Raw genomic sequence first — 24,464 nt, 5'->3', positions numbered from 1 at the left:
TGAAGCATTTAAAATGTTCGTGCGTGCACGAGGAAAATAAAAGACATTTCGGGAACTATGAACCCGTCGCTCGCGAGATGGCACGGAGATATTAATTAGGCTCGTCAAATAATAGTCGTCGATTCTGCCGTGAAGAACTTTATGAAGGAATGATAGATCTCGCTTAGTACGTCTGCTATAGAGAGATGTCATCTTGAAAAAAGAGAGAAGATCCGAAGTAGGCGCATCTGGGACGTACACACCAAAAGTCTTTCGGAATAATGACCTCAAAAACTTTTTCTGTACACGTTTAATACGTACGTTCATCACTGCAGGAATATGGCCCCATATCACTGAGCCATACTCAAGTGAGGGCAAGACATACGCGAAATACAGCCGTACCATCGCTGGAACTGAGGTGAATGGCCCAGACGACCTTACGAGAAAGCCAAGTGACTTGTTGTCCAGCCCTGCTCTAAAATATCATCGACAGTCAAAGGATTAAGTGAAAGAGATTTTCACATTTATCAAACATACCAACTTCATCAGGGAACTGTGAGAAAATCACCGGTAAAAGTGACAAATGGAAGAAATTTATCAAACTTAAATTTTGAAAAAAATAAAAGAAAATGGATTTCCTAAACCAAGAACAAAACAAAAATTATAAAAACTAACATTTTTTCCTCGTTTACAACAAAAGTGATGTAAAAATTGAGTATTTAAGTGTAAATTAAGTTTAAAATAAATCTTAAAATAACGGTAAAAAAAGTGATAAATTTAATAAGTTTGTCAAACTACGAATTTCTTAAATTAAATACAAAAACTACAAACATTTTCTCATTTACTTCAATAATAAAAAATACTATACAATCCCTTATCCGTAGCATATAGTAAACATAAAATGCCTTAATCACCAACTTCCTTAGAGATCTTCCGCAACACACAAAACGACGAAAACAAAGAAGAAACAAAAAAAACAGCCGGCCAGCGTTGCCAGGAAGCCGACCAAACTCGTGTGTCGCCACCGCCGCTAACTAGAGGGCGCCACATACATTCTCCCCCATCTTCCCAGTCCACAAAAAGGCTTTGGCTACCAGAACCCCCGGGCAAAACCGCAGCCTCCGTAAAGAGGGACTTTAAAACCGTGCCGATGAGTATCGGCGGTGGTTGATTCTTCTCCAATCTCCGAAAACCGTGGCTCACACACAAAGTCTTTATATCTTTTTCTTTTCGTACAATAACAACCACGTTTCTTATGTTGGTCGTTATAAAAGGATCTCGCAGCAAATAATACGAACATCTCCAGGACAGAAAGAGAGAGAGAGAGAGAAATAGAGAGGAGATAAAGATCTCTCTTTTTGAATTTTTTTCCTGAAATCATGATGATCGACTGATAATAGGTAAGTCATGATCTCATTTATTGTTTTCGCGTTCGAAATATGTATTTGAAAAATTCTTTGCGCCGTGTTGTGTGTCCCAGGACGGAAAATCGGGATCGGGTTTCACGGACGGTAGTTTTTTTGGGGTTTTTTTTTTGTTTTTGTTTTTCCTGGAAAAGTATCCAGGGCCACGTGTGGGCGGCTAATGCGCAGTTAATGTGCGTATTATTTAGCGATTTATTACCGAAAAAATGAAATGGTTTGTGGTCGGTGAACATGAATTAAGATGGAATTTTTTAGGGGGATATTTGGATATGGATATAGTGATTGATCAACATGAATATATTTTTGAAAATAGAGAAGGGATATTATATAGATGTTTTAAACTTTTCCTTTAAATGATTTTAATTTAACTATTTTTTTTTTCATGATTCTAATATCGCGGAAAACATGAATCGGTAAATGGTCGGTGAACATGGATTAGCATGGAATTTGTATGCGAATATTTCGACGTAGATGGAGATTGATCAATATGAATTTATCTTTTAAGTTGATATGGGAATATTTGAAACTTCTTTTAAACAAAACTTTCTGATTCCATATTTTTTTTTTCGTGATTCTAATATAACTATCATTCCATGACTGTTCGGTTATTACTTACTGATTATTACATCTAAAATAATTAATATAGGAGTAAACAATAAATATACAGGCATGATACGATTGTTATAATGAAATCATGAAAAAAAAAACAATATTAAATTCATGAAGGATCGTCTTTTTTTCATTCACGTTTCGCGGAAAAAATAAAATGATTGATGGTCTGTGAACATGAATTAACATGAAATTAGGGGTATATTTTGACATGGATAGTGATTTTATAAATATGAAGATTGAGATGGGGCATACATGAAATGTCTTTTTTTTTAAAAAAAAGCTTTCATGATTTTAATATCACTTTTTGTATGATTCTCTAATAAAACTATTATTTACGATTTCAAAATCATGGAAACGCAATTGTATAAAAAAGCATGGGAAAAACAGTTGTAATGAAACTATAGAAGATATATGCATACATAGTTATACTGACTATGTACTATACTATATACGGTACACTAAAGACAAATATAGCAAAATATGAATAACATAACTATATTTATTCATGATTATAATATACTTTTACGTTCATGATTCTTACATTACTGTTTTTCCATGATTTTTATTCGACAATTTTGTATACGATTCTAATATGACTATCGTTTCATGGCTATCATCACATTCATTATTTGTTCCTTTATTAATTATTTCATCTAATATGACTGAAAAGAGGAATTTATAATGCGAATAGGTAGTTTCATAATAAATAAGAAGAATCATGAACAGATGCTATTGTTCAAATTATGAAAAGATGGTTGCATTAAATTCATGAGAGAAACAAATCAGTCATGAATAAATTGTTGTATAATAGATTCATGAAGATTTAGTTATATATTTGAATCATAAAGAAATGGTTATATTAGAATCATGAAAAAAAGTTATATTGGAGTCATTGAAAAATTATTATATTAAAATCATTAAAATTCAGTTAAATTAAAATCATGAAAATACAGTCAAATTAAAAACATCGAAAATAGTTATACTTTCAAATAATTAAAAATAAATTTATTGCAGTCGCATTTAAAGATCATTACAGTGGGGTTCATAACTGACGTTTCTATAAATTAAATGGTATTGTTGAGGAAGCCGTACTCGAAATGTCCAGTAATCGCGGAATTATACATATTATCATCATTAAATTATAGTTGTATCCCCCCATTATAAAATTATAGTTATATTATTGACATTTGTGTAAAATTTAAAATTTTTTTTTAGGAAATTGGTGCTCGAAATGTGCAGTATAATCACGGAATTATAGTTATATACCTATTAAACTGCAGTTATAATTGACATTTCTGTAAAATTCAAATTACTTGCGAGGAAATTCTGTGCTGGAATGCTCAATAATCATGGAATTATGATTATATTACGATCACAAAATTTTAGTTATATTGTCTGCTCAGAAAACTATAGTTATATTATTGACATAAAATTCAAAATATTTTCGGGGAATGCACTACCATCATGGCCTTACAGTTATATTACTGACATTTCCATAAATTTCAAAATGTGTCGAAATCTGTGTTCGAAATGCTCAATAATCACATAATTATAGTTATATTTCCGTCTTTTAATGATCTCGCCTATGAATACTATAACCTCCATCATGAAATAATAGTATTTAGATAAAATTCAAAGTATATTAGTAGGAAATTCCGGACTCGAATGCTCAATTATCACGAAATTGTGGTTATATTGCATCGCGAAATTATAGTTTCATTTCCTTCATAGAGTTAGTTATATTACTGACACTTACGTGAAATTGAAAATATTTATATTGTCGAGGAGATATGGTCGGATCCACTTATAACGAACTCCAAAAAGACCGGAGAAATCACTTCGCTATAACGAAATTTCATTATAAAGGAACTCCAGGTTTTTACATTGTACCTATGTAAATGTATATGGGGGATAAGCAAAGTGTCGCTATAACGGTATTCGTTAAAACGGGGTTCGACTGTATTATCATCACGGAATTCTAGTTATATTACTGACATTTCCATAAAATTCAAAATATCGTCGAGAAACCGGTGCTGGAAATACAGAATAATCACGGAATTATAGTCGGACTAAAGTCATGGTATTATAGTCGTCTTAAACAAATCACGAAAAAAATATTCTTCAATTATAATATTGTTGGCGCATCACGTGCGCGAAATACTCGATGCATCGTGATGATTTTAAGGGATAAATAGTTATATATCTATGATTACCACCCATCGATCTCTGCCGTAATCAGAACATAAGATGAATAATTGATGGCAGTATTTAAAAAAATAATAATAATAATACTGTTTTTAATACTAGATATCGTCCCTTCTCCTTAATTATATAATTGTGGGAGAGACAGTTGTTATCTTCGTTTTTTAAATTTTTTTTTTTTCCCGTGGATGTCATCGGGAAAGACCGGCGGGAAAGAAAGAAAGCCTTCAGCCTAATTCATCTTTAAAAGTCAGTCGGATTCAGACCGGGCTGTAATTTGAGTTGAAAACTTAATTGGGATGTAATTGACGGGCGAAGTTGTGTGAGAGTAAATGATTAAAATATTCTCGTTCTCTCTCTCTCTAAGTAGCTTTAAGTACAAAAAAAAGAAGATTTTTCAAGCAATTACTAGAATCTATCTTAATCTCTTCTATTTTATTCCCCCCCCCCAGTAAGTACTGATTTCGTACATACAGTGACATGCCACGAATCAATCAAGAAACGTCTGACCACCGAGGAATCACTACATAAGCTTCTGGGGGCAATCAATCGTCACTTACTGCTGTGTTTTTAGCTCGTCACTGTATCTGTCTGGAACAGTTAACATTCGGAATGGCCGATGTCGATTCGTATTCAATATCGGAACGATTCAAATCCCGATATTAATTCATTATCTAGTTGTTTTCAAAGACAGTGTACGACATCGGGTGCTCAACCTTTTGCAGAGTGCGGGGCCACTTGAAAACGTGTCACGAGCCACTTAAGTTATCGGTAAATGTGTCGCAGATCCCTTAAGTGTTCTGGAACTGTGTCACGGGTCACTCAGATGATCTTTAAATGTGCCGCGGGCCACGTGAGTGTACTGGAACAGCACCATTGGATGACTTAATTGATCTGTGAATGTTCTGCGGTTCATTAAGTGACCCACTGCACGGTTCTATATCTCTTAAGTGCTCTGTAAATGATCTGTAGGTCACTTGAGTGATGATCAGTAGATGTGCCACGGTTCAATGTGACCCACCATGCGATTCCAGATCTCTTAAGTAATTTGTAAATGTACCGCGGGTTATTTAACTGATCTGGAACAGGTCACTCAACGGGTCACTCAAATGATCTTTGAATGGGCCGTGCGCCATTTCAGTAATCTGGAACAGCACACACACACACACACACACATCGCAGCTCACTTAAGTGATTTGTAAATAACGGTGATATTTTTTCACGTCATATATACTATGCATGCTGAACCTATGACCAGCGGGCGAAATGTAGCCCTCAGAGTCATATGATGTGACCCGCGACTTCAAAGATAATTTTATAAAAAAATTAGTGATAACACCTAATAATTACCTAATTTTGTAAAAATGTCCCGATGGGCACTTGAGTGATCTGAGAATGTGTCGAGGGTCACTCAAATGATCTGTAAATGTAGCGCGGGGCCGCTTGGGTGATCTAGAGCAACATCGCAGGTCACTTGGAAGATGTGGAACTGTGCAGCGAATCACTTGAAAGGATCTGGATATGTGCCACTTAATTTCAATTGTAGAAAATTAGTTTTGAAGTCACGATCCACATCATATGACTCCCGAATTCTACATTTCACCAGCGGGGCGTAGCTTGAGCATGTATTTATGGTATATGACATGAATATCTCTATTATTGTCTTATCTTCGGGTCCTGACCACAATGGGCCTTGATGATGATGATGATGACCACGTGACACCGTCGACATAACGGAACCGTTACGCTAGGAAGCGTGCATGTCGCCAACGGAACACAACGGATGCTACTGGTCTATGCTTGCTCATTAAACCGTTTTAAATTGCATTGAGATCTTCCAGCTCGGAACGGGACTTTGAATGAGGAACCGTCGCGCGGAACTGAAAACACGTGCGCGGTATTAGTTTGGAGATTACCACGTCGCGTGGGGGGCTTTTTTTTTATTGTTATTATTATAAGGTATATTCTGATAACTGTCATTATGTAGGTGACCGTAACGGTGTGTGCACTTACCATGTCGAGAAATCGTGACTGTTTAACTTGATTTTATATAAAGCCTTTGTGAAACTCCATGACTATTTGTTGAGTCGCTGAGGGGAGTATTCTAATTGATGACCGATGCTGCGTTAGCATATGACACACCAGGACCCGTTTCTCATGAGTTCGAGACCTGGGCGAGCGGGAACTTTTTTTTGGGCAACACCGAGTCTTAATTCATCTTCCCATGAGCCAGCTTTTAAAACCTCCGTATGAATAGCGGAGAGTGACATCACATCTTCAGGTAAGTCACCATCTGGTGGCAAAAATCTCAGTATGTGTGAACTATTAGCTGAGTTCGGTCTCGAATTTCTTTTTCTGAGACCGATCACAACTGCGGTCTACCTCCAAAAGGCTATGAAACTTGAGTGAGAAGTGATGATTGAATAATGATTGAATATTTTTATCGCTGTAGAGGATTGTTGCTCTCTGTGGCGAGACTTAACGGAGAGATTGGCTCGCCTCCACATCTCAAGGTTGGATTGCACAGAAATCCAATGTCAGTTACTACCAACTGCGCCGCTAGTGCGGTTCGGACCAGCACCTCCTAGAGATAGAAGGCCTCCGCAGTCTGCTTGTGACGTCAGGAGGTAGTAGATTTTCCCCTCAGAATATTCAGGAGAAAAAAATTCCCTGCTCATGCCAGTATTATCGTTGTGAAGAAAAGAAATGATCGGGCTCAGAATTGGCGATATCTATGCCCCACATCCAATCACTATGCGGTATTTGGGAGCCAATCAGGAAGATTCTACGCCAAAATAAGAAGAAACGAAACACGATGTTGTGTTTCAAAATGTGGCAAACTCTTACCAGTTAGTCTGAATGACGTTTACGGCAAACAGTGCAAAGGCCTTCTGTCTGTAGGAAGTGCTGTTCGGACTCGGGTCCACGCGATGCGAATCCGACACAATGACCGACCTCACAATCGCATAACGGCTTTAGGTCTGACTCCATGTACCGTCCCGTTCTGCGCATATTACTCTAAGGAAACAAGTTCGTTGCACACTCGTCTGACATGTTAGAGGACGGTGGTTCGATTCCCCACGAGGCAGTTGAGTTTTCTTTCCTGAATTCGTCTTCGCATCAGCCAGTTGTTAAAACCTGCGTGACATTAAGCGTAGCTTGAGGAATCGCTACGAGAAATATTGCTATATGTGCCGATTTGGCATAAATAATTTTAAAAATGAATTTTGAAATCCATGCTATGGCATTTAACTATTTTGCAATTTGTTACCCGTGCCCGATTTTTTCAAACAGCAATGAAGAATTCAAGAAGAGATGACGGAATATTAATACATGATGAATGCTTTGGGGCATGGGCACATGCCCTATTTGCTCTTGCGAGAAAAAAACGCACGATACCGTCTCACTCCACTTCCAAGAAAAACTAATTTAAGGTGTTGATTCTATGTTGTCGTTACAATGGAATCTAATGACCTATAGTTCAGATGATTCTCTAGCCTTTCTCATTTTGTGACTAGTAGGGTCGATCAGGGGGGTCAGACTGACTTATTTAAAACAGCTAGAAGCGAACACGGCGCAAGAGTTCGAACGAGAGATGTCTGGGAAACATACGGATTGATTTGATTTCTACTCGAATGGAGTGGCAAATCGATGGTATCAGAACTACTTTTTAAGAGTTATCATCTATTTAGGAGTTGAACACAATTTTTCTATTCAAGAGTTATCATCTTATCCAAGCTAAGCATGATGATTTCCCCGTGCCATCATTCAAGAGTTTTCATTCGTTTAGGAGTTAAACGTGATTGCTCCTGTTATTCAAGAGATGTCATCTATTGCAAGATAAGAGTGATTTCCCGCATTCTAAATTCAAGGAATGTTTGATTCTATATATATATATATATTCATTCTATTCCCGCACAGTTCCATTCTGTCTATCTAGGAATTGAACGTGATTTCCTCTTGTTATCTAAGGGTTATCATACATTGCAAACTGATCATGATTTAGCGTTCTGTCGTTCAAGTGTCATCTTTTATTAGTGACTAAGCATGATTTTCAGTATTATTCAAGGGTTATCACCTATTCAGTAGTTGAACGCGATTTCTGTTATTATTTTATAGTCATCATCTATCAGGAGCGGAGCACGATTTCCCGTATTGCCATTTAAGAGTCATCATCTATTAAGAAGCTGAACGCAATTTTTCTCTTTTTATTTATCTTCCAGCGCGCACACACATGTATGTAGGAGAGAGATACGCTCTCTCTCCTTTCCTCACGAATCTCCTACATACGTGCTCCTGCTGGAAGGTTAAGAGTTATCCATCAGGAGCGAAGCATGAGTCACCGCAGTGCTTCTCTAACTTTTGTGCCCCCCCCCCGGCTCTCTTAGCCAAGTCATAGATCGTGCGCGGCTCCTCAGAATAATGCAGTAGATATTCTACATACATAAAACAACCACTGCAAACTACTGAGGAAAGTAACACATCAATGTCACCGGGATGCCACTGACAAAGGTTAGCGACGTCCATAGGACCCACGACGCAAACTTTGAGAACCTTTGATTCGTCATATTATCGTTGTAGAGTAGACATCTTCAACCTGTTGTTCGCGAGCAACGCGGTGCTCCGTGAAGAGCGAAAATTTCATCAACGTTCCGATTAAATGTCTTGTCCGATTAATGTCTCATTCAAGGATAAAAATCATCCTGATTTTTCATGCATTTGTATGTCAAACTTGCCGTAAGGGTAGTCTTCTTTTGATGATGGGTGTCGGCAGTGCTCGAGACTAGAAAAAGGTCGAAGAACCCTGTTGTAGAGCATAGTTTCCTAAAAATGTTTTGTTACATCGCTCTCTCCCTTCTTCAACATTTTTCTTCTCATCGCCTCAATTAAAGCAGAACCCATACGATCCTATACTAAGCCCAAAACTTCTACGACCTCCTCCCTCCCCACCCCACTGGACCATTCATCGCATCCCACAGGGGTCATATTTCCCACTTTGGGAAACACTGGATAAACTATTCAGGAGTTAAAAGTGATTTCTCTTGCCATTCAAGAGTTACTATCAGGAGTTAAATACGATTGCTCTTGTTGTTTAAGAGTCATCAGCTATTAGGAGCTAAATATGATTTTTCTTACTGCGATTTAACTGTTATCATCCATTCAGAAGTTAAACGCAATTTTTCTCTTTCTATTTATCTTCCTGTGGGCGCACGTATGTAGGAGATACGCAGAAGAGAGGAGAGCGCGTATCTCCTACATACGCGTGCCCGCTGGAAGGTTAACACGCGTATGTAGGAGTTATCATATATGAGGAGCGAAGCATGATTCACCGCATTGCTTCTCAAACTTTTGTGACCCACTCCACAGAATATATAGTCTAGCTAGAAGATATTCTACATCCATAAAACAACGACTGCAAAGCAACGAGAATACGAACACATCAATATCGCCAGGACACTGCTGGCAAAAGTTAGCAACGCCCCTAGGAGCCACTAAGCAAACTTTGAGAACCACTGATTTACCGTCTCGTCATTAGGGAGATACGATATATTCAGGCGTTAGGTCTTATTTCTCTTGTCATTCAAGAGTTACCATTAGGAGTTAAATCAGCAACTCCTAGAGATAGGCCTCCGCACGGGTTGCCATAAACGTCATTCAGACTACCTAGCAAGTTTGCCACATTTTGAAACACAGCATCCTATTTCGTTTCTTCTTATTTTGGAGTAGAATCTTCCTGATTGGCTCACAAATACCGCATAATGATTGGATGTGGGGCATAGAAATACTCAATTCTGAGTCCGATCATTTCATTCCCGCACAACGATGATACTGCCACGATCAGGGAATTTTTCCCCCCGAATATTCTCAGGGAAAATGTACTACTTACTGACGTCATAAGCAGCGTGCGGAGGCCTTCTATCTCTAAGAGGTGCTGGTTAAACGCGAATGCTCTTGTTATTCAAGAGTCACAATCTAATAGAAGCTAAGCAAGATTTTTCGTATTTTCATCTATAACAGTTATAATCTATTTATAGGAGTTAAACGTGATTTTCAATGTGAGCTAAGCATGTAAGTTATCCATCGAAGTGTTATGCGCGGTTCTTCCATCATGACATTCAGGAGTAATTGAGTGTTACAAGGGTGCCTGTTCTTAAATTCAGCCTCCGGATAAGGCTTAGGTGTTTATAAAAAAAAAGCACTGATGTTGGCGAATCTCATCATTCAGCTATGTAAATTTCCGAAATCCCCCCATATATTCGATTCCGTATATAAAATATATTTTCAGAACGGAATGTTATGGTTTCGAGAACATTACTCATAAACATACACAACAAAATGTTTTCTTATACCTGATACATAAATAATATTTATTTACAATGTAATCTCTAGAGAATTGTCTGCCGTGGCGAGCAATAAAAACTTGTTTTATAAATCGATAAAAAAAAATTATAAAATGCCGATCATCCGCGCGTGAAATTGGTCGGCGTTGGAACGTCACTCATATATATAAAGTTTCCATGATTACTTTACCGAACGTCAATCATTGATTCGGAATTGCAACACAGAAGAAGATATATATGTATAAACTCACAAAAAATATGATGATTGCTTTCCTCTCAATCACGAACCGAATTGCTTTGAAACAATTCGGCATACCTCATTCCGAATATCATACACAAATAAGACGACTTTCTCGGTGCGCTTGTATTAGACAGGGTCGACGCCAGCTGCGATTCCATCGCACTAATTGTCGAACTGAAAATCAGAAGTAGCTGGACATTCTTTTACGCATGCGCATTGCTGAAAAAGTGGCCCCGCAGGCGAAATGTGGCTCTCGGAGTCATATGATGTGGCCCGCGACCTCAAATTTAATTTCGTAAAAAAAATGAACTAAGCATCCCATTTCCACATCACTTAGGGCCGTATCTACCGACATGGTTTAAATGGCCATAATGGTCACAATTTTTGGATAAAAGATCAACATAGATTGGTTAAAAACCTGAATTTAACCAATCCGCGTCGATCTCTTATCAAGAAATTGTGACTATGTCACTAGACTTTGTAACTATGACTAGAAATTGTTTAAACCATGCCGGTGAATATCACCCTTAAGCGATCTGCGGTGGAGTTCCACATAATTTAAGTGCCCCGTGGCACATTCCCAGGTTACTAAAGTGGCCAGCGTGTTACAGTTCCTCAGATCACTTAAATGCCACACGACGCGTTTACAGATCACCGCTCCACATTTTAAATCATAAGATTTAATCCACATGTGGGGGGGGGGGGGTGATCACGATCTATGGGGGGTGATCCCCCCCCCCATAGATCCGCCCTGCCTCCTGAACACGCTGGTCACTTTAGTAACCTGGGAATGTGCCGCGGGGCACTTAAATTACGAAAATAAACTCCGCAGATCGCTTAAGGGTGATATTCACCGACATGGTTTAAACTAGTCACAATTTCTTGATAAAAGATCGACGCGGATTGGTTAAATTCATGTTTTTTAACCAATCTATGCTGATCTCTTATCCAAGGCGCTGTGGTGGTCGAGTGGTCATTGTGACGGACTCGCATCGCGAGGATCTGGGTTCGAACCCTACCGGCGCGATAGTGGTGGTCGGCTGAAGTTGGATTTCTGTGGTCCCCAAAATGAAACCTGTACACATGGGGGGGGGGGCCCGACTTGGAAGCTTGTCAGCCATCGACTTCCGTTACATAAAATCGTCACTAATTTCGGTTGCATAGAAACAGGCCCTTTTCGAGTTTGTGATTTCAAATTATAGAGTAGTATTCATAGGGACAATGTTATTTCAGGTGCCTACAAACTAGGGAAAGGGTTTTCCCGTTTTCAGCACACAAAGAAATCACAGAGCGAACTTAAGATTGAATTCATTTCAGTGGCGTTTGGGCGAAATATTTCGTCCGTGATCGTAAAGAGGTTAAGGTCTATTACCTAATAATAATGTATATACATAAAGCGATAAATGATCGTAACTCATAAGGTACGAACTGAAAACATTCGCCACATTCTCTCACTCAGACATAATGATTATTCACTACAAATACGATAAGTAGTTGGAAATCCCCAAAAGGATTACGAATGAACTTCTAAGAAACTTTAAAGTATGAGTTTTGCGAGGGGCTTATCTCTGTTTGAGCAGGCGGCACGATTAGTCAAGGATAGAGTAAACACGCCCGGGGTATTCCACACGGAGAAACACCATTGACGAAACTTATTTGAGGTTAATTTTCTGAAGTTTATATAGCTATTACATTTGTCTGGAAGCAAGCTGCTCCTCCAGGTCATGCATTTGAATCTGAGTAATTAAAAGGCAGTTAGTAAGTTATATTGATACCCGAATGCAGTTTGTCTGGTCTGTGCACCAGGTTACTCAGCTGTAATACCGCTGCTGGTGCAATAAAACTCCCATAAGAAGGGGGAAGGTAATTCTTTTAACCGATAAAATAATTATAAAAGTAATGTATTCAAGCACGTTTATCTGTTGGTCAAGTATATTTTAGTAAATATATAGTAGGTAGAGAATATATAGGTGCCACATATAAAAGCCCGCAGTGGATGAGAGAAATAGTCACCACATCGGTGTTTGTTGCAATGCCATGACAGAGGAGAGGAGAGGAGAGGGACCGGGGGGGGGGGGGAGGTACAGTACATTTGGACGCGGTTGTTTGGACGTAACTCATCGTTATGTGTAGTGCTATCATCTGCAATCAATTTTTTTAAACTAATAGTTTTTCTCAACTCATAGTGATTGGAGTGTAATGAACAAATAATTATACCGTTGTCGTTGTGTGTAGGACTGTTGCTCTGTGCGGCGAGACTTTTTAACGGCGAGATCGGCTCGCATTCGCGTCTCGAAGTTGGGAATCGCAGAAAACCTACTTCCGACCCACCACTGCGGCGACGGTGGGATTTGGAACCGGATCCTCGCGATGCGAGTCCGTCATAGGGAGACTGACTCCAGGTTGTGGTCTTGGTTATGTATCGCGAGGTACGAGGTGGTGGTCAGATGTGAAGTTGATTTTCTGTGATTTCCAACTTCGAGAGGCGAGTGCGAGGCGATCTCCCCGTTAATAAGTCTCGCCACTGAGAGCAACAGGCCTACAAGGGTAAAAATATTCAATCACTATAGTTCACTCATAGATATAGCAGCACGGAAAATTCAAAACATGACACGAGATACGCACTCAGACTGTTATTTACCTACACACACACACACACACACACTTCCGGCATAACTCAATCGCTATTAAGTTGCCCATGGCGATAGATCGGAGTTGTGCTCGGTTTTAATGAATGAATGCCTCCTTGTGGGGCCATGATGAGCACCGATATACCTCGCGGGAAAAGGGAAAATTTTATCACTACATAAACTGTGCCTTCTATGTTTTTTTCCAGATAGTGGGCACATTCTATATTTTACTTCAACACAGACCTGTTGTTTCTCTGCGCACAGAATTTTGATGCCTCAATATCTGCTGTGCATATTGACAAAATGATATGGTATGCAATATAGACAATTTTTTTCTGTGCAGAAAAAAATAAAATAAAATAAATGTGTACACGGAAGCATTCTCAGACTTAAAATCGTTCATATTTTGTAAACTTATTCACCGTGAGAAAATGGTGCCTTTCTTGGTTTCTTTCGTCTACAATCAATAACTTGTAAAAAAAAAAAAAAAATGAAATTTCATCAGCAAAATATATGCCTTCTAGAAAATATTGAAAATAAGTAAACACACAGTACAATGTTTATTATATAACATGCAGGAAACAGCATTCAACCGAAACTTCTGCTGCGATCTGTCAAATGTAAGACAAATGTTATGATTTTTCGACTGGAATTGATGACCGTTTTCTGATTAATGTACTGGGTAAGATAAAATCGATATATAAAATAGTATTTTTAATAGTAGGGTATTAATAAATGTTTTTGATACGCAATAACATTAGTTGAACAGTAAAGTTTGCTTCAAAATTTTGACAGTTTTTGTTTGTGTGCGGTAAATTGACATTAGTAAGATGCGTGCGCTCCTTAACTTTTTGTAAGTGTAATCGAAACAGATATAAACCAGAAGGCCCATAGTCTTCGTAATTACAATTTCGAGAAACCGATGCGGTACATTAATCAAAAACAGGCCATCAATTTAAGTTGAAGAGTTATAACAGATATGTTTTTTATTTCATAGGTGGCAGCAGAAGGTCCAATCCAATGTCGTTTCCCTCATGTAATATCTTCTGTTCATTGCTATATCGTTATATAGCGAGGTTTCAGTGTATAATATATTTTTCTCTCTATTTTTGCCGCTGGAGGAGCGTATGTCACATACTTTTAATTGTCCGTAATCATCTTCGGAATTTTTCATTTTGTTATTATTTTTCTACTTCTTCTAATATAAGAAAGAAGTAGAAGCGTCTTAAGAATCCTCAGCTCGATTTCACAGTAACACGTGGCCTGGGAAAACCTGCTTTCAAAGTGACTACTTAAAGCATATATGCTTAACTCCCTGCCAAAATGTTGGCCCTCAGAGCCATCTGATGTGGCTCGCGATATCACACCTGATTTTGGAAAAATGAACTGAGACATTCCAAGACCATTTGAGCTACCAGCGGTGCAGTTCCACATCACTTGAGCGGCCTGTGACATATTCTCAGATCACTTGAATGACCTAGGACACAGTGCTATAGCACTAATGCGACCCGCGGTGCATTTACAGATTATTCATATTCAAGTATCCCGTGGCATATTTGCAGATAACTCGAGTGGCCTGTAGCATATCTAGAGATCATTTCAGTGATCCGTGCCACAGTTCCGGATCGTTCAAGTATCCAGTATCCCCCGCATATATTTACAGCTTACGGAATATTTCCACTTAGGCAACCGGCGGCGCATTCAAAGATTACTTGAGTGTGCAGCCGCACCCTTGAGTGAACTGCGGTACATTTACAGATTACTCAAGTCACACCCGCGGTGCTGTTCCAGATCACGTAAGTGCGTACAGGGGCTGGACAAAATAATGTGAACACCTGTGAAAAAAACAATACTCGAGGGAACCTGTCGTATAGTTTCCGCCTAGTGTGGAAAAGTGCCACCAAGCGGGCAATAATATGCACACATCAGTCTAGTCGTAGCAGTGATAGCGTTTGGATGCGAAATAGTATATGGGACTAAAACTTTCGACCACTGTTATGCTTTTCAGGCGATGTTTTTCCCCATTTGCTATAGGCTGTCATTACCGTCGACGACACGGTTCTTCTCTCGACACCAACAAGGGTGGCCGTTTTCGTTACTGTGGCCCCGGCAAGACGGGCACCAACAATCATGCAGCTCTTTCGAAATCTGAGGCCGGCCATAACGAAGTTTTAACGCCCCAACACACTAGTTCGCATCCAAACGCTATCACTGCTACGACTAGACGCTGATGTGTGCAGTGCACATTCTCGCCCGCTAGGCGGCACTCTTCCACACTAGAGGGCGGGAGTATACGACAGGTTCCCTCGAGTGTTGTTTTTTTTTTCACAGGTTGTCATATTATTTTGTCCAAACCCTGTAAATCATCCGCGAGACATTTTCAAATCAATGAACAGAGAAGTTTCCCGCTCTCACCAAAATGTTGAGCACCATTGACGTAAAGGGATACCCAAATCAAACTTGACTATTCTACGTGCTATTCCAGAAAAGCTCTAACACCACCACCACCGGCACCACGAATTCCAAGAAGAACAAAAATTCCCATAAGAGTAGAACGAAATGGCAATCCTTTTAACCAACAGGTAAAAAAGTATATTGATAATATGCAATAAAATATCCTGACCTGTCAAAGCTGCCTGTAGGAACGTACATTGAAAGGGAAAAAAAAAGGAAAAGATAAACGTTTATAGGGTACTAGGTGGTACACTTTTATGGCTTATGGGATGGAGAGAAAGCAGGAAATCGACTTCCAGGAACCGGGAGAAAGAAATATGTATTAAGTGAGACTCATACACTTCTTTTCTCATTTCCAAGAATCTTTATTTTATACATATATATATTTTCTCTCTCTCTCTCTCCTCTCTTATGTCGATGCAGGAACGTATAAGACATACTTTTAATTGCCCATAAGTCATCTCAGGAATCCTTTTATTATTTTTCTTCGGCTCCGGAGCGAAGAAAAGAAGAATAAGAAATGTAAGAAGGAGGAGGAAGAGGGCGTCTTAAGGAAGAGCGGTCAAATCAATGAGAAATAAAAATACATTTTAGTGGTGTGGAGTGTGTGAGCGCGAGTCAAAGAAGACAGAATCCGTGCTTTTCTCGAGTATTTGCGATATTCAGTCCAAATGGGATTTTTTTTTTCCTACTCCTTTTTTAATATTTCCTTTTCTCCGTTCGCTCCTCGTAAGTCTTTTTATTATTATTTTTTTTTTCTCCTGCCTTTTTACCTATCTGTTATGGTTTTCGAACACGGAATATCGATCCCGATACTCCAAACCACCCACTCCTTAAACACGGCCGTGTTGGAGAATTTCTCATGCGATGTCCGGGAAAACCTGTTCTATTTTTTCCTCCTAACCAGGAGTGTATATACCGGACTGGGAAGAATCAATCATGGTATCTTTTTAAAGGACATCCAACAGAAAAATGAGGCAGGCGGTGTTTGGTTTTATGGTTGGATTTTTTTTGTTTTTGTTTTCTCTTATTTGACCACTGGTTTGTGGGAGGGAGAGAGTCTTTAGCGTCCACTTTTATAGGTGACTAGCTATATACCGGGTTTTCTTCAATTTCTGAGAGTATTGAGAAAGTGAGGAACTATGTATTTTAAAGGAATGAACTATTATGCATAATACTTTGCCGCATTAAAGAAGTGACAAACCATTGTAAAGGCATATGCACGTCGGAAACGCATTGCTAGGAAACCACGGTAACCAAAGTAAACATTCCGAAAGTGATTGTTGAGGCCCAGGAACCATTGTTGCCGACAGTTTTCTGCCAATTTTGGGCATCTGCCCAGCTCTGACGAACTTTTAAAGTAGCCTATCGTTCAATCTGGGCCCTGTTTGGTATATTTGGTGACGATCGATCTGAAATTGCAGATTGACACAGAGAACATACACACACAGACAGACAAGAAATCAATTTCATATGTATGTAGATTTCACAAAGACGAACTTCTAAAAATTATTTCTATTTGTTTAAGTTTTTGTTGTTTGTGTTTTTTTTATTCTTGATGACACTGTTTTCAATAGTCATTGGTATTATATAGTGTACTAGCTATAATACCCGGCGTTGCCCGGGTTTTCTTCAATGAGGCTTTATGAACCACGTGATATCTCCCTCTTTCTTTGAGGGACATGCAAACCGTGTCTAAAGATAACCAATATGGCGACGTCCTGAGCGACTCATGAAATAAACAAATCTAAATTTAAAGAAACATAGAAATGAATAGTCCCCACCCCCCTTTTTTTTTGATGGGTGTTAGGTATTTCGATTCCCTCTCCCTGAACTTCAAGTTATCCCCGTCTCTGCCTGTTTCAGCTTCCAAAAATGCTTAATTAAAGCTGGGAATTTTTTCGATGCACTTTACGGGGCCCATAACTAATTTTAAAAAGATCCTAAACTATATGAATTTATGCAAATAAATATCAAAAGACAATACGGAGACGTTAATTTTCATGATTGGGAAGATATAAATAAAAAGTTGAAATCAGTGTTATTGCATGGACATCCAACTCAAAAGTAGATCCGGCAAATTATTCATATTTTTAATTTTCTGGGCTTCGTATCTCCAAGTGAATTTAATATTTCAAAAATCGAGAATTCAATTTAATTTTTAAAATTATTGATGTGGCAGGAAACCCCCCCCCCCCACTAAATTTCCGTATTTATGCAGTTAAATCGTCAATTTTAATACTGATTTCTATGAGGATCACCCTTTTCCTGACCCTCAAAGCGATGATGGTGATGATTATGACGTCTATTCAAAAAGCCTCATTACTGAGAGTATATTGAAAATGTGGCAAACCATTATAAAGGCATAAACTATTATACATAACTGGCAGCATTAAAGAAGTGACAAACCATTGTAAAGACATAAACGCGTCTGAAACTCATCGCTAGGGAACCACGGTAACCAAAGTAAACGTTCGGAAAGTGATTGTTGAGGCCCAAAAACCATTGTTGCCGGACAGTTTTTTGCCCATTTGGGGCATTTGCCCTGGTCTGACGAAATTTTAAAGTAGCCTATCGTTCAAGTCGGGTTCCATTTGGTATATATGCAAAATTTGGCGACGATCGATCTAAAATTGTAGATTTGTATAGAGAACATACACACACACAGACACACAGACACACAGAAAATCAATTTTATATATATATAAAATAAAATAATAATATATATATATATATAGATAGATAGATAGATAGATAGCTATAATACCCGGCGTTGCCCGGGTTTTCTTCAATGAGGCTTTATGAACCACGTGATATCTCCCTCTTTCTTTGAGGGACATGCAAACCGTGTCTAAAGATAACCAATATGGCGACGTCCTGAGCGACTCATGAAATAAACAAATCTAAATTTAAAGAAACATAGAAATGAATAGTCCCCCCCCCCTTTTTTATGGGTGTAAGGTACTTCGATTCCCTCCCCCTGAACTTCAAGTTATCTATTTCTGCCTGTTTGAGCTTCCAAAAATGCTTAATTAAAGCTGGGAATTTTTTCGATGCACTTTATGGGGCCCATAACTAATTTTAAAAACATCCTAAACTATATGAGTTTATGCAGTTGAATATTAAAAGAGACAATACGGAGACATTAATTTTCATGCTTGAGAAGATATAAATAAAAAGTTGAAATCAATGTTATTACATGGATATACAACTCAAAAGATCCGGCAAATTATTCCTATTTTTAATTTTCTGGGCTTCGTATCTCCAAGTGAATTCAATATTTCAAAAATCGAGAATTCAATTTAATTTTTAAAATTATTGATGTGGCAGGAAACACTCCCCCCCCACTAAATTTCCGTATTTATGCAGTTAAATCGTCAATTTTAATACTGATTTCTATGAGGATCACCCTTTTCCTGACCCTCAAAGCGATGATGGTGATGATTATGACGTCTATTCAAAAAGCCTCATTACTGAGAGTATATTGAAAATGTGGCAAACCATTATAAAGGCATAAACTATTATACATAACTGGCAGCATTAAAGAAGTGACAAACCATTGTAAAGACATAAACGCGTCTGAAACTCATCGCTAGGGAACCACGGTAACCAAAGTAAACGTTCGGAAAGTGATTGTTGAGGCCCAAAAACCATTGTTGCCGGACAGTTTTTTGCCCATTTGGGGCATTTGCCCTGGTCTGACGAAATTTTAAAGTAGCCTATCGTTCAAGTCGGGTCCCATTTGGTATATATGCAAAATTTGGCGACGATCGATCTAAAATTGTAGATTTGTATAGAGAACATACACACACACAGACACACAGAAAATCAATTTTATATATATATATATATAGAATATAGATATAGATAGATAGATAGATAGATAGATAGTATGACTGTTTAAAGTCATAGATATATTCTAAAACCTTTAGTTCATTGCACAGAGCAATGTCACAGCAATAATCTGTCTGAAGAACATGTTGATACAAGCCATAGTTTTTACGGTACAATGTCTAGCAGGAGTACCGAAAACATACTAATTTTACATTCAAAATTGGCAATATATGAATTTTTTTTTTTGCCAAAATATTTATGATATGCAAATTTGCTCGCAAGCAAGGATTCTTGAGCTATGCGTAACGACCCAAACTTGATTCTCAGTGGTTTCCAAGATGGGTCATGCAAATTTACTCACTGCCAAGGATTCTTAAACTATGCGTCATGGCCCAAATTTGATTCGCAGGGACTTCCGCGATGGGTCGTGCAAATGCACTTGCAGGCAGGAATTCTTTGAGCTACGAGTTATAATTTAAACCTGATTAACAAAGGCTTGGGTGAGTCGTACAAATCCACTTGCAGTCCTGTTATAAATGCACTTATTGCGTCAGTGGTTTCACTAATTTTGAAAAGCAAACAGTCCCATGGAGCGCGAAGCTGATCTTGTTGTTGTTTTGGGGAAGCAGCTGGAAAATGTCAAGAACCCCCCTGGTATAAAACAAGCAATCCTTACATATTTATCATTTTTGTCTCAAAATCTTACGGATTTATTTCAATGCAAAAACTATAACCTTAAACATTTCTTAAGGACATCTCGGGGAGATTTCGGGGGCTCTATTTTCACATTTGGTTGGGCCTGTATTTTCATGGGGATGTCCCGATTAATCCTTTCCCACGCGTTTCATATTCTTGCTGAGATAGTGCCGTTTCATCCTCAGGTTATACTGTAGAATTTTTCTTAATTTTAATACCATATCCAATCCAAAACAACATGCGTTTTATCCACAATAACGTTTTTTTTACAAAAGTATCCTTAAAGCAAGTAGTCACCTCAAGATGAATGACTCGTTTGACAAACAGTGAGGTGCACCTTCCAGTAAAAGCTCCGAATTTTTCCAGGACAAAAGGATGAGAATTTCTTGATTTTCAAAACCATTTACTAGAGAAGCATGTGGAGATAGCGGATAGGTTCACTGTAGATAGCAGAAAGTTTGGAGATTTCTCTGATAAATGTGAAAGAAAATGACGATATGCTTGTCGCGTTTTGCGTACCCTTAAAAATAGGTCCGGAAAGTTCGTACCCCATTCTCCGTCAGCACCTTGAATATGAAAGAGGCTTGCGCATTCCTATAAATGTGTAGTTTGCTTATGTACTCATGAAATCTCCTAGGTACGCGTACGCCTATAAGTATTATGGCATATGTAACAGACTTACATATCCTTGGAAATGCGTTGAAGGCTTTCACATTCATACAAAAATGTATAAGCGGTTTTCGTGTCCATAGAAATCGGTAGGATGCTTTTATATCATTATGAATATGCAGGTTTTCATGTCCCTTTGTAAATGCATAAGGGGGCTTTCATATCCGTAGAAATGTACTCGCGGTTTCGTGTCCTTAGTAATGCTTGGGAGGCTTTCATATACTTAAAAACATATTCGGCATATTTCTATCTTTGAAAATGCGTAAGCTTTACTATTTGGACCGCCTGGCAGTCTAGTGGTTAGGGTGAGCTGACTGTGCAGGTCTGGGTTCAAATCCCGGTTCGAATATGGATGTCCACTAACACTAACGAATTCCTTGGTCAGATCTAGTGTATATCTTAGGAATACGTGAGGATCACGTTATAAAAAAAAAAGAAGAGGCTTTCATATCCTTGAAAATGCGTAAGAGGCTTACTAATCTACAGAAATACATAAAAGCCCTGTTCGCTCCTAGCCATGAATATTTTCTACTCTTTTGTCACTCGTTTCTTCCGACATTGCTCATAATTTTTTGCATACCCCCATAAATGACCCTTCACGAACTCCCTAGAGAGTACGCGTATCGCAGGTTGAGAACCACTCTTCTGTACTTTTTACCAAGATCCCACTAAATTCGATTGAACTCACAGCTTTTGGTTACCACGACCTCCAGTTAACGTAAGTGAAGTCCTTCGAATCTCGGATATTATCGAACATCAGCACAGCTATCAAACTCCTGGTCTAATTGCCCCTCTGACAGGGACTTATAAGATAATGACAACGGTGACCAAAACACGGAAACGAAGTGCACTTGTTTCCAGGAGTACCATATATCTTACCGACATCATAAGTGTTCCGCAGGGCCGATATAAACCTCGATATTGTGGATAAAGGACAGGAATCGAATAAACCACCACAATAACACCAATCTTTCCGGGAATTCCTCCATTCCAAGTCAAAATCAATTCAAGCAATTAAAATCGAGATCTCTGGATGTCTACGGGCAATAAATCATCGCCAAAAACGATTATTTTCTCATGAATAGCATTCATTACAGAGAGCATTCCTCTTTGTTTTATTAAGAGGATTCTTCTATAATGAGAGTTTAACACATTTTTCCCCGACAAATCAAAAATCCACAATATCTTAGAAGACAATGAGAAATCAAATGCGAAAACACCCAAGATAGACCAAAAAAGGAAAAAGTGATTACTTTATGAGCAGCAGAAATCTATTCTCATCACTTCGGAAATCCATCAAAATTTCAGTACAGAGAGGGGAGAGGAAACGAGATATAAATTAGTGAAAAATTTTGTGTGAATTTTATTTTTTTTTCTACTTTTCTTAAATATTCAACACAAAAATTCAATTAATTTATTTTCCTTTTTTGCTTGTGGAATTAGAAAAGAAGGAAGATCTAGAAATCTAATTTTACGGAAGACTGGATTTCTTGATTCACGCCTCAAAAGACATCCTTGTTAAGTTCCAAGAAAGGAGGAGAAATCCCCCCATTTTTGTGTGTTTTTTTTTTTACATAATAGAAAACACACTTAAGAGGGCTGAAAACGTGAAATAATCCAATTCATTAAACAACGTGGGAAATCTCTGAAAACTGAGCATCGTCGGAATCTGAACATTCGGTTTATTTTTTTTTTACAGGGATTCGTATCAGGGGTTGAAGCGCCACCTCCCCCCTCCACAACTGGATCCGCGAGGGTTGCAGGGCCGGCGTGAGGCGATGAGGCAGCCGCCTAGGCCGGCGTTTTTACGACGGCAGATTTGTTATGACGGTATTTTCCACTCTCGAAGATTTTCACGTATCGAATTAATGATTTTGAGGGGAAAGCACGAGTGGGTATGTAAGTGCGACTCTTTGCTATTCAATGCTCAAATCAACTCTTTGCTATTCAATTCTCAATTCCAATCTTTGCTATTCAATGTTCAATTCCAATCTTTGCTATTCAATGTTCAATTCAACTCTTTTCATTCAATGTTCGATTCAACTCTTTGCTATTCAATGTTCAATTCAACTCTCTTTGCTATTCAATGCTCAATTCATATCTCAATACACTTCCTTTCCTGCACATCCAAAAAGTTCCGCCGGTTCCCCAGAGGCGTAATTACGATTTTGCCACTTGTGGGATACACGAATTTCGCCGCCCTTTTTTCATTCTAATTTCCATTCATTTCCCAAATTCGCCGCCCTGTGCAAATATGCCTCTGTGACTCTTTGTTCTAAGTAAATTTTTCTCTCTAAGTCCTTTTTTTGGTCACTCACATGCTTGCGTACTATTTTGGTCACTCCCATGAGCACACATTCTCTAGGTTACTTTTGGCAATTCACATGCTTGCACACTGTTTTGGTCATTCACATGCTTGCACACTGTTTTGGTCATTCACATGCTTGCACTTGCTTTAGGCCAATCTTTAAGCCATTCCCATGTTTGCATACAATCTAGGTTAGTGTTTCTCAGCCGCCACCACCTTAAAACCCAAACATATCGTTTTAGGATAATCACGAACAGGGTGACTAGTCACCACTTCCGCCTCCGTATGTATCCACCTATGCTATCCATTCAACTTTATACTCGCATAAGCCTATTTTGTCTCCCACAATCTCAGTAATGCATTGTATGCATATAATGTAACAACTGCGGATTCAGCCAAGACATCGCTTATTATATACTATAAGCTATAGCTATATGCCCGGCGCTGCCCGGGTTTTCTTCAATTGCTGTGAGAGGATTCCAAAAGTTCCAAACCATTATAAAGGAATTAACTATTACAAGATATACGGAAGACTGGGTGTTGTGAAGAACTATTATCCATAATAATGGCAGCATTAAAGAAGTGACGAAATAGTGTAAAGGCATATGTATGTCTGAAACGCATTGCCAAGTAACCAAAGTTAACATTCCAAAAGTGATTGTTGAGGCTCAGAAACCATTGTTGCCCGTCCGTTTTTCGCCCATTTCGGGCATTTGCCCAGTTCTGACGAATTTGTAAAGTAGGCTATCGTTTAAGTCGGGTCCCGTTTGGCATATATGCAAAATTTGGCAACGATAGATATACAATTGTAGATTTGTATAGAGAATATTCTCACAGAAAATCAATTTTATTATAGCTACAAAATTATCGGTATAAAATGAATCGGTATAAAATGAATCGGTATAAAATGAATCGGTATTATAGTGTGGGGATTATTATTATAATTTTTGTAAAAAGCATGTTTTGGCCCGATGAGCCAATTTAGCCTGTATAATCGAGCGAGTAGTTTATAATCCCCACAATAGATAGTATGGCTTCCCGGGTTTTCTTCAACTACTGGGAAGATTGAAAAAG

General features: G+C 38.5%; 1 protein-coding gene across 1 annotated transcript in view; it reads left to right on the top strand.

Annotated features, from left to right (window-relative positions):
• Positions 1–1,067: 1,067 nt before the first annotated feature.
• Positions 1,068–24,464, top strand: part of Tmtc2 (Transmembrane O-mannosyltransferase targeting cadherins 2) — a 432,809-nt gene continuing 409,412 nt past the window's right edge. The window contains exon 1 of the mRNA XM_089253117.1: positions 1,068–1,379. The gene's annotated coding sequence lies outside the window, so the exon portion shown is untranslated. The remainder of the gene's footprint in view (positions 1,380–24,464) is intronic.

The sequence above is a fragment of the Pholcus phalangioides genome, unplaced genomic scaffold (assembly GCF_987345545.1).
Source record: "Pholcus phalangioides strain wild (caught in Gottingen) unplaced genomic scaffold, Ppha-v1.0 ptg000032l_1, whole genome shotgun sequence".
In the NCBI taxonomy this organism is placed as follows: Eukaryota; Metazoa; Arthropoda; class Arachnida; order Araneae; family Pholcidae; genus Pholcus; species Pholcus phalangioides.
Note: the sequence above shows the minus strand (reverse complement) of the source record. Positions and strands in the feature narration are given on the sequence as shown.